A 12,850-nucleotide genomic window follows, 5' to 3' on the forward strand; every position below is an offset into this window, starting at 1 on the left:
CTCGTACGGGGTGCATAGTCTATGTGTTTGTGTGAGTTGTTAAAATTTTTAGTTTAAAGTAATCTGGTGTGTTGCAGATCTGCACCAGTGTAGTCTTTCAGAGGTTGTTGTGAGCGGTCGTGACTACGGCCGTGTTAAAAGGGGGCGGCAAGGTTCTCAGCCCGAAAGCTCATACTGTAAAAATTAAATAAATAAATAAAATAAAAAATGTTATTTCTGCCTCTGAATAAATTGTAACTTGATATTTAGGGGGTGCTTACTGATTATAATTTTTTTAAATCTGTTTTTTTTTTTTAAAGGAAAGGGTTTTTAGGAATCAAATTTCCATTTGTTGAAAGAAATTTGTTTTCATCAGTTACCCACTGGCAACTACTTCCACGCTCACATAGTCTCGTTAAATGTGTTAATGTACTTCATGAATCGCTAGTAAATAAAGTAAATTCCTTAAGAAAAGGTATTGAAGGTAAAACCACGGTTCAAATGTATTAAAAGCTGAGAAGAGAAGAAAGATACGTTTCATCCCGGGTGGCAGGTGGGACTCTGAGGACGTGAGCAGCGGGCGGCCCGCGAGTGGCTGCGCGCCTACCGCGCGCACACAATGAGCTCCCTTCGGTTCCCCAGTGGCCACCCACGCTCTGCGGGCTTCTTTCTCTACGCGCTGCCGCATTAGCCACACGCAGAGGCTGCCATTAGGCCGTTCTGCGAGCCACTCAATTGGCGACCGACGGCACCGCTGGTCTGCCTTCCTGGTGAACGCCACGCAGTCGTCACGAAGCGTTCAGAGGAATCCTGCTCTTCATTACTCCACTATTAGTACAAATGACGTAGTAGCTAATGACTCTGGCAGCTAAACCATAAACTTTCTCTTGAGACCTTGGAATTTATTACCGCTACGTTGGTAAGTTTCTCATCAACCTCGCGTGCATAATAGTTCCACCAGAAAAAAAAGGTATTCATTCCAAGGGGACGTTACGGTAATACCATAGTCTAACATAAACAGACGCGACATTCACTGCAGCGGAAGCTGTCGTCTGACAGTTGCAACGACACTAGCGCTCCTAGCGGCGACAAGCCAGCTGCAACATCAAAGTCTGTAACAGATTAAGCATAACCATTACAGATATTTTAGAACTCGTGACTTTATACCGTCAGACTTCAATAAGAATATAATAATCCCAATCCCAAAGAAAGCAGGTGTTGACAGATCTGAAAATTACCGAACTATCAGTTTAATAAGTCACAGCTGCAAAATACTAACACGAATTCTTTACAGACAAAAGGAAAAACTAGTAGAAGCCGACCTCGGGGAAGATCAGATTGGATTCCGCAGAAATGTTGGAACACGTGAGGCAATACTGACCCTACGACTTATCTTAGAAAATAGATTAAGGAAAGGCAAACCTACGTTTCTAGCATTTGTAGACTTAGAGAAAGCTTTTGACAACGTTGACTGGAATACTCTCTTTCACATTCTGAAGGTGGCAGGGGTAAACTACAGGGAGCGAAAGGCTATTTACAATTTGTACAGAAAGCAGATGGCAGTTATTAGAGTCGAGGGGTATGAAAGGGAAGCAGTGCTGGGAAGGGAGTGAGACAGGGTTGTAGCCTCTCCCCGATGTTATTCAATCTGTATATTGAGGAAGCAGTAAAGGAAACAAAAGAAAAGTTTGGAGTAGGTATTAAAATCCATGGAGAAGAAATAAAAACTTTGCGGTTCGTCGATGACAGTGTAATTCTGTCAGAGACAGCAAAGGACCTGGAAGAGCAGTTGAATGTAATGGATAGTGTCCTGAAAGGACGATGTAAGATGAACATCAACAAAAGCAAAACGAGGATAATGGAATGTAGTCGAAATGTCGGGTGATTGCTGAGGGAATTCAATTAGGAAATGAGACGCTTAAAGGAGTTTTGCTATTTGGGGAGCAAAATCACTGATGATGGTCGAAGTAGAGAGGATATAAAATGTAGACTGGCAATGGCACAGAAAGCGTTTCTGAAGAAGAGAAATTTGTTTACTTCGAGTACAGATTTAAGTGTCAGGAAGTCATTTCTGAAAGTATTTATATGGAGTGTATCCACGTACGGAAGTGAAACATGGACGATAAATAGTTTAGACAAGAAGAGAATAGAAGCTTTCGAAATGTGGTGCTACAGAAGAATGCTGAAGATTATATGGGTAGATCACATAACTAATGAGGAGGCACTGAATAGGATTGGGGAGAAGAGAAGTTTGTGGCACAACGTGACTAGAAGAAGGGATCGGTTAGCAGGACATATTCTGAGGCATCAAGGGATCATCAATTTAGTATTGGAGGGCAGCGTGGACGGTAAAAATCGTAGAGGGAGACCAAGAGATGAATACAACAAGCAGATTTAGAAGGATGTAGGTTGCGGTAGGTACTGGGAGATGAAGTTTGCACAGGATAGAGTAGAATGGAGAGCTGCATCAAACCAGTCTCAGGACTTAAGACCACAACAACAACAAGCCTGCAACCAGTCACTTTTTTTTGAATAGTCGTTTGTTATTCCATGAAGCGTTTTCGAACCTTTTCAGGCTCATATTCAGATGGTTTCTGCAAGTTACATCCTTATTTATAGCATAATGCTTGGTGCTGGCTCTGTGGCAGCAAGATGGAACACGCTTTAATGCACAGCCATGACTATTGTTTATCTGTCGATATGGATGCAAATTTCACACACTCTTACACAATCTGTATTCATTTACACTGTGACAGCGAAACTTTGCCAGCATCTTTTTTACAAGCAGCAGTTGTATAGCACATGCTGGATAGAGGCAAAGTTTCGCTGTCATAGTAGTAGTAGTAGGGTAGTGTTAGTAGTAGTAGCTTTATTGATTCGTAGATCTCTTTTTACAACGATATAGGATATGTAAATGTATTTAAAAATTTAGATCAGTTTAAAATAAGCTAATTCGTATGCACATATATTTACAGACTTCTAGTTAGAGATGATCATTAGATTTACTCCTGGCATAAAATACTTCGTTTTACAAATAACTTATTAAATAATGTAATGCCACATTGTTCACTCATATCTCACCATCAGTCAGTGCACACACTATACGCACATTGTTTCATAACACTTCGCTCACTACACACACACACACACACACACATTGGTGATCTCCGGGCCATTTCCTGTTCTGCAGTTTCCCATTGCTATCCTGAAAAACTCGTCACCATCCCCCCATAATGAGTGAGATGTTGAGCTCAGAAAGAGGCAGACGTGTTAGTATTGTGCTATGCATAGCTTGGGGGTAAGTATTTCTAGAAAGGAAAAAAGAAGGAAAAAAAACATAAAATGAAGGTGTTATGTGGAATGTTGGGTATTTTATAATCATTATTATTATTATTTATTATTATTTATTTGTATAACATTTTTTATCAAACCCCTACTCTGTTTTAGATAAGTAATTCTTCAATGTATAAAATGTATTGCATGTATTTTTAAATAAACGTATTTTGGAAATTTCTTTAATCTCTTTTGGTAATTTATTGTACAGTTTTATTCCTTGGTAGAAGATGCTGTTTTGAGCTTTATGTTTATTTTTTCTTGGTAAATGTTAAGTTTAGTCTATCTCTTGTTGCATGGTCATGGACAGAGCTATTTGTGCAGTAATTACCAATGTTATTTCTGATATGTACAACTGACTGGTAAATGTTTTCACATGGAGCAGTTAAAATCCCCGTTGCGCTGAACAGATCTTTACAATGAGCTCGACTAGTATTTTTGGTTATTATTATTATGGCTCTTTTCTGGCGTTCGAAAATTGTATTCATATTTTGTACATTTGTTCCCCAAAGAAGAAATCCATAGCTAAGAATTGAGTGTACATATGGATAGTATGTAACTAAAAGGCATTGCATGTTACACACTGATGATAGGATTCTGAGGGCATAACAACAGTGCAAGTGATTACAGATTGTGTAAGAGTGTGTGAAGTGATGTACCAGCTGCCCATCAAACTGGAAGCAGACAGATGGACAGTAACAGAAAAAGCCCCCCTTACTATTGCAGTGAGTACAAAACTGAATTTTGCATCCAACTCGACAGATAAACAATATTCATGGCGATACGTTAAAGCGTGTTCCACCTTCTTGTCACAGAACCAGCACCTCGCATTATGCTACAATACAAATAGTGATGTAACATCCAGAAAACCATCTGAAGATGAACTTGAAAAGGTTCGAAAACCGGTTCATGGAATAACAAATAATGATTCAAAAAAGGGACTGATTGCAGTTTTATATATTTATGTTCAGTTTGTTTTCGATTATACCGGGTGTTTCAGAAGTGATGGTCAATATTCAGGGATATGAGAGGAATTATCATTCGAAACAAAAAAGTCCTGTAAACTTGAGCTATAAAACGCTTACCTTAAGAACTATGAACAATTCTTGATCTTCGATACTGAGAAACAAATCTCTTCTACTGCAAGCTCTTTGCTTTCCTTATTTTGAGAAGTGCTAGTATGAACCAAAAGAAAGAAAAACTGTCCAGTAAGTATGTGCTCTAAAATGCATACCTTACAATTTATGAGCACTTGTTCGTTAGAAGAGTTGTGTTTCAAAGTAGCGAAGATGAACAAGTGCTCATAGCTGTTAAGGTATGCATTTTATAGCACCTGTTTACGGGACATTTTTTTCTTGCTTTGGTTCATACTACCACTTCCAAAAATATGGAAAGCAAAGAGCTTGCTGTAGAAGAGATTTGTTTCACAGTATCGAAGATGAACAAGTGCTCACAGCTCTGAAGGTATGCGTTTTAGAACCCACGTTTACTTGACTTTTTTGGTCTGAATGATCATCCCTGTCATATCCCTGAATATTAACCATCATTTTTGAAACACCGTGAATTATTACTTAATTGAGGAAATACTTATTACATTTTTGCATTCCAAACATTATTATATTATCAAGCGGCATGAATGATTGTGAAATAAATGTAAAAAGAGCTGAATCTCACTCATTTAATGACATAAACTAAAACTCATCCATGTAAAAATACTTTCGAATTTGTGTATAATTGCAGCGTATTTCATTGAATTTAGTAGAATGTAAACACACTATTTCACAAATGAGAAGCATATATTCTGTTCCTATTATGATAGCCAATTTTCTTGACACATAACAATTCTGTGTGGAGTCTAATCATTCGCGTTTCCCTATTCTTCTCTCGATTTTCTAATACACGAATATTTTTGTGAATGTATTAAATGTTTCTTCAAAAGATGACTGTTTTGAAAATTCTTCTCCACGGGTGCGTGATACTTCCGTCTTTACACCGATTTATGCTGATGCTGTATGACAAGTTAAGCAAGAGATTCTCCGTGGGTGCGCGATACTTGCATCTTTACGCCGATTTGTGCTGAAGAATATGCACATTTATTTAGTGCGCGGCTCTGATGCACTGCATTAAGAACCGGGTTATGAGGGTTTAAACGACACATTTTACGAGGCGTTTACAGTGAGTATTACTGATGTCTCATTTGAATGCAGTTACAGCCGTGTGGGCTGGGCACAATGAGTGCTGGCGCGTAGGAATCAGCTTTAAAGACAATTGCTGCTTCAGCTTTCATATAATAAAAAGCGACAGTATACTGCGAAGAGATGGTTAACTTGTATAAGTATCCTTTACCTCCTCTCCCGCTGTACCTGCTCTTATTACACTCTCACAAGGTTGGCGTCATTAAAACCTCATAAGTGGCTCACAGTGTCGAAAAAAATTTTTACATACTTCATTCGGTACAAAAAAGAGAGAATTATTTAGTGTGGTTAATATTCATGTCTTCTCATGGACTGGTCCAAAATGGTACTTTTAAAAATGTTCTTTTACTTAAGAAGTATTTGACAGTCTTTGTAATGAAGACAATGATACAACGTCTGCTATAAAATTCCTGAACCAGTAGCCAGTTACCGAGTAGCAGAAGCTTGTTCACACAGTACAGTTTCGGCCCTGTCGTGCGAAGTTTGTGCTTCGACGGAGGTAAAACTGTTATCCTTTTAGCATTCATGAATCGTCCGACTAATTAGCAAAACGTTACATTTTATACATTAACAGCTCCTAGCTCACTCAATTCCTATCTTCAACAGGTATTCAAAACCTTTGTCCGCCTCCGTAAACGAGTACTCAGCGTGGTTGACTGGCATGCGAAGGACCCGGGTTTGATTTCCGGGTCTGCCAGGGATTTTTCCTTGGTGGGTGGACTTTAACGGGGTCCATTCAGACTCGTGAGGCATTCAGAGGAACTACGTAATCGAGTAGAAACGACACCAGGTCTGCTAATCCGACAACGCACAGGAGTGCGGCGTGTCCACCCTCACCCCTCCATACTGCGTCCATTGGGTGATGGATCTTTCATTGACAAAACAGAACACTTGCTTCAGTATCTCAGTAGATAAAACTTTTAGAAGCGTCAGATATTAAACAAAATATTAACCTGAAACTTCCTGGCAGATTAAAACTGTGTGCCGGACCGAGACTCGAAATCGGGACCTTTTTTGCCTTTCGTGGGCAAATGCTCTACCGATTTTTTTAAATTTTTTTTACTTTTTTTTCATTTTTGTTCATTATTGATCGTTGCGTTCGGTCGTTGCGGACGTCGCAAGACATCCTGTTCAAGTTCGGAGGTTGATCCTTCCACTCAGTTTTTTATTACAGAGGCCAACTGGCTCTCTGGCCGAACACGCTGAGCTACCGTGCCGGCGACCGATTGAGCTACCCAAGCACGACTCACGCCCCGTCCTCACAGCTTTACTTCTGCCAGTACCTTGTCTCCTACCTTCCAAACTTTACAGAAGCTCTCCTCCGAACCTAGCAGAACTAGCACTCCTGAAAGAAAGGATATTGCGGAAACATGGCTTAGCCACAGCCTAGGGGATGTTTCCAGAATGAGAATTTCACTCTGCAGCGGAGTGTGTGCTGATATGAAACATCCTGGCAGATTCTGCAAGGTTCGCAGGAGAGCTTCTGTAAAATTTGGAAGGTAGGAGACGAAGTAATGGCAGAAGTAAAGCTGTGAGGACGGGGAGTGAGTCGTGCTTGGGTAGCTCAGTTGGTAGAGCACTAGCCCGCGAAAGGCAAAGGTACCGAGTTTGAGTCTCGGTCCGGGACACAGTTTTAACCTGCCAGGAAATTTCATGTCAGCGCACAAGCCGTTGCAGAGTGAAATTCTCATTCTGAAAATATTGACCTTCTAACGTTGAGTCGTATATGAGAAGCCTCTTTCCTGCATTATGCACCCTTTATGAAACATGTGCTAGAATGCAACACTACGTGTGGGGGTGCCAGATGAGGTAAGTGCATTGTGGATTCCTCATGTGCGAAAGAGAGTTCATCGCTGTATGAAGAGAATAATTTTACACTAATACCTTTTTGGTTCGTACAGGGTGAGAGCGGTCTTCTTGTGTTCATTATGGCGGAACAAGCCTGTCTTTCAAATTTCAGTCTCATTCAGAGTTAAAAAGGTAGAGAAAATCCAGAGAACAACCAAGTGTCTCCCACGTAGACCGTCATCAGACGTTGCAGGAGTGTTGCTGTGTGTCTCGGAGAGATCCGCTGTTAAAATTCTGAGGCCATATCTGCCTAGAGGCGTCAGATCATGTATTGCTTCCTTCCGTGAATGACCATTTGCGAGCAAATCATGAAAGTTAGAGCTTATGCAAAGGCTTAGTTGTTGTCCCGCGCACTATTCGTGAATGGAACAAGTAGTACCCATACACACCGTAAGGTGCCTACTCACAACACCTTTACATATTTTTCCCATCAGGCCAGCAGGATTTAGATTTGCCATGATTTTCCTAAATCGCTGAAGATAAGTAGTGGGATTGCTTCGTACGAAAAGAACACGACCGATTTTCGTCAGTCATTCTCTAATGAGGACCTGTAATACATCCCTACCAATCTCGTCGTCCAAAAGTTGAATCCTTCTCTTTCTTATGTCCTTATTTTTGTGCTGAACTGAGGTCTTGCTTGGACCTTCTTTAGAACTATTTTCTGTTGATTCCTCCATATTATATCGATTTAAATTTATTTAACCTATGTCACTAACTGTAAGGGCTTATCCCTCAAGCCGTATTCAAACAATCGAGACTTTTTTTTGTATACGCTCAGTGCGACCGTAGCAGCAGCGCGCCTAGAACCGCTCGGCCGCAGCGGCCGGCAGTCAACAGACGAGGTCGGCCTGTAAGCTTTTGTGCTGTACGTGTGCCTTCATGCTTCCACTTCAGTATCATACCGGAAACGGTGGAGCTAGGGATGTTTAGGAGTGTGTAAATCTCGCTTACAGATGTGTGACACAAGTAACACCCAATCATCTGACCACGTTCGAAGTCCGTGAATTCCGCGGAGCACCAGATTCTGCTCTCTCACGATGTATGATGATTACTGAGGTCTCTGATATGGAGTACCTGGCAGTATGTGGCATCACAATGCACCTAATATGAAAAACGTATGTTTTTGGCCGTGTCCGGATACTTTTGATCACATAGTGTGTATGTCAGTCAGGCAGACGCTCTAGGACGGCATACACGTTACTGAAGCTCTCAAATTCAATGAGAAGCAACCAGTATAATGGGATAAATTATTGTTTACACTTTGTTTTCGTCACCTGTCGGACATCTCAGTTCTTTTAATGTAACCGATCGAGAACGAAATGATGTTTTGTGTGTATTTAAATTGTGAGAGATAAAGATATAATTTGGCAACGTACCCAGTCCTCAACTATTCTTCAATGGAGTATGGCAGAAGCGCAAAATCATGCTTCCCTAATTCTTTTGAGGAAGGTAATTCTTTTGTCTTTTTCCCAATCTATCCGTCAGTGTGTTCGTCTGTTAAACCCTATTTTCCCTGGAACAGGTGGACGTATCAAGGTGAAATTTATGTCACACACTGAGATCTACGGCCCCTTAGCGATGGAAAATCTTTAAGCTTCTAAGTCAAAGCTGTCCAGAGATACGGCTACTAATGTCACATACACTAACGCGCCAAAGAAACTGGTATAGCCATGCGTATTCAAATAGAGAGATACGTACAATTGCACAATACGGCGCTGCGGTCGGCAACGCCTATATGAAACAGCAGCCACGGTTATGCGATTGATAAAGTGAATATTATTGGTTAAAACAGTTGTTTATATTATTAGGGTTAAAATATAAATTTGTAAGGTGAAATGTTAAAATTTATTTGTAGCTCTAACAAATGTCTCGTGCAGTTGTTAGATCGATTACTGCTGCTACAGTGGCAGGTTATCAGGATTTAAGTGTAACGTTGTGTTATAGTCGGCGCACGAGCTACGGGACACAGCATCTCCGAGGTAGTGAAGATGGGGGGATTTTCCCGTATGATCATTTCACGAGTGTACCGTGAATATCAGGAATCCCGTAGAACATCAAATCTCTGACAACGCCGCCGCCGGAAAAAGATCCAGCAAGAACGGAACCAACAACGACTGAAGAGAATCATTCAACATGACACAGGTGCAACCTTTCCACAAATTGCTGAAGATTTCAGTGCTGGGTCATCAACAAGTGTCAAGGTGCGAAGCATTCGACAAAACATAATCGATATGGGCTTCGGAGCCGAAGGCCCAGTCGTGTACTCTTGATGACTGCACGACACAAAGCTTTACGCATCGCCTAGGTCAATACCGACATTGCATTGTTGATACCCGGAAACATGTTGCCTGGTCAGAAGAGTCTCGTTTCAAATTGTATCGAGCGGATGGACGTGTACGGGTATGGAGGAAACCTCATGAATCTATGGAGTCTGCATGTCAACAGGGGACTGTTCAAGCTGGTAGAGACTCTGTAATGGTGTTGGACGTGTGCAGTTGAAATGATGTGGGACCCGCGATATGTCTAGATATGACTCTGATAGGTGACACGTACATAAGCATCCTCTCTGATCACTTACATCCATTCATGTCCATTAGGCATTCCGACGGACTTGGGCAATTCTACCAGGACAATGCGACACCCCACACGTCCATAACTGCTCAGTGTGGCTCCAGAAACACTCTTCTGAGTTTAAACACTTCCACTAGCCACCAAACTCCCCAGTCATGAACATTATTGACCAAAGCTGTGACGCCTTGCAAGGCGCTGTTCAAAAGAGATCTTCACTCCCTCGTACTCATACGGATTTATGGACAGCCGTACAGGATTCATGGCGTCAGTTCCCTGCAGCCCTACCTGAGGCATTAGTCGAGTCCATGCCACGTCGTTTTGCGGCACTTCTGCGCGCTCGCGGAGGCCCTGCATGACATTAGGAAGGTGTATCAGTTTCTTTGGCTCTTCAGGGTATTTTAGACTCGCAAACTCACTCATCAAAACCTACAGCGTACTTTCCTTTGACCGAAAATCACAATATTTGGCGAGATGCAAGATTACACAGTAAGAAAGTAAAGGAGAACATCCGAAAGTTACTAATCTGTAATTATATCACACACAAAAAAAATATAATTTTTCATCCACCTGTCTTGTCTGTCTGAACGTTAAGACACCTTTCCTCATAAACCGGTCACGTTGCAGTTTCAAAGTTGTGTCACTTACTACGGTCTAGGATATCTTTACATTTAAGCTGTTAAGTGCAACTAAAAGAGACTGCTATTTATGTCATATATTTTGATATTCGCAAAATCACTCATGAAACCCTATAGGGTACTCCGCGTTGAGCTAGAGTCCTGAAATTTGGCAGGTACCAATATTTCACAATAAAAGTAAAGCAAACAATCCGAAAGTGTTAATTTGTGTTTATGTCACTGGGGAAAAAAAATTTTTTTTTTCTCATATGTTGTCTGACTGTCTGCCGTCCGTACATATCCCTTTTCTCGGGAACGGGTCGGCGTATCACAATGAAATTTATGTCCCATTGGCTATCGATTTAGATCGTGGACAGAATTTGGCACGACACCCCTCGGGAGGACATCCAATAAGTCTATCGATCAATGCCAAGCCGAATAACTGCTTGCATCAGGGCCAGAGGTGGAACAACGCGAAGGCCAGGGGTGGCCGAGCGGTTCTAGCCACTACAGTCTGGAACCGCGCGACCGCTACGGTCGCAGGTTCGAATCCTGCCTCGGGCATGGATGTGTGTTAGGTTTAAGTAGTTCTAAGTTCTAGGGGACTGATGACCTTAAAAGTTAGGTCCCATAGTGCTCAGAGCCATTTGAACACCCCCCCCCCTTTTTTTTTTTTTTTTTGAGCAACGCATTATTGACTTGCTCAGCTTGTTCTTTCTCTTGAATAAATCATTCATTTTATCTGAAACTGTAATCATTTGTTCATCGGCAAATGTAAATCACATGTACCGACTTCTGTCGGTTTCGGATGATTCCTTCGTGACGTGCGTTTCTTTTTTTTTTGTCTTAGCGTTTACTATGACGCCTCACTCTGCCGCCGTAGGGGTCGCGGAGACAAGCTTCTTAGACAAATTATAGCGCGTACAGAACAATCTCGGTCAAGAATACCATCATAACGACCGGGAGAGCGGAGTGCTGACCCCACGCCCCTCCTATCCGCATCCTCCACTGAGGATGACACGGCGGTCGGATGGTCCCGGTAGGCCACTCGTGGCCCGAAGACGGAGTGCTTATGTTATATGCTTATGTTACAGAGCAATCAGTCTCCCCGCGTCCCATTTGGAAATGTAAAGGGAAAAACCCCTAATAAGGCGTATAATGGATGGTGCTACATTGTAAGATGGCAAGAACTATGCCCCTTACATGGAGTCATTAAAGATCACCTAACTCACGTTGAACGAACAGTAGGGCTGAGCAAAAATGACTGACAAGGCATAATGCATCTTGTAGAGGGTATAGTATGGACGTATCGGAATAATTAATGTTGGGTGATGGTTTTAAAGTAATTCGCACAACATGAAAAACTTTGTGGAAACGTATCGATTTACTGGAGGCTAGTTTATGCCAGGGAAGTATACAGAGTGACCGTGGCCGGCCGGCGGGGGAGCGGCGATGGGAAGCGACAATAGGCAGCTTAGGGTGGCTCAAATTCTGAGAATGCGGTAACAGGGTGCGGCCTCAGGCTGCCTTAAGATGAGTGACAGTGAGAGGGTGGTTGACCCCATGCTGGTGTACTGGGAAGCAGATGCAGAACTTGTACGCCTGTTGATAAATGTCCGTCATCCCATTTTCAGTGAAACATGCGAGAAAGCTGCGCAAAGCTACGGTGGAGCAGTCAACAGAGGTCAAAATATGCGTGTTCGTGACTATAGCAACTTCACGCTGAATTCACGGTCCGCAGAGCCTGAAGTAAATCAGGTGAAGAGCGACAGAATGAAACACGCCGGCCTCCTATTGGAATGTAGGACCGAGGAATTTGAAGTACTCTCCTGGGAGTCAGAATTCCGGAAAACGTGGTGTTTGTGCAGATGCTAACCTTGATGGGTGGCCTGGGAGGAGCTAAATAACAGAAGTTGAGAGGAAGGGAAATTTTGTGGGAATTTGTTCACTTCCCAGAGCAGGCATTGGTCAGCGCTGGGAAGTAACGCATAATTAACGCGACTTGCATTGCAATTGGCGTAAGTGATTTTTGCTGGAGGGGAAACAGAGGTGAAGAGCGGATTGCGAGAAGTCTCCATAGAGGTCTTTGGTTCCCAGCGGACGTGGCGTTCATCACTCAGCTTGCCTGGGAAAGAGTGAGCATCTCTGCAGTTTAGGACCTAGCAAATGTAACGATTGAGCTTGGAGATAGGAAGTTTTGGTTCAGCTATGTACTGAGCAAGATAGCTAGGAGTGAATAGACGAGCGCAGCCTCACGGCACCACGAGGTCAGCGGATGTCTGCACAACGACGCCGCTTCGCCACGCTGTA

The sequence above is a fragment of the Schistocerca americana genome, chromosome 5 (assembly GCF_021461395.2).
Source record: "Schistocerca americana isolate TAMUIC-IGC-003095 chromosome 5, iqSchAmer2.1, whole genome shotgun sequence".
NCBI classification, from domain to species: Eukaryota; Metazoa; Arthropoda; class Insecta; order Orthoptera; family Acrididae; genus Schistocerca; species Schistocerca americana.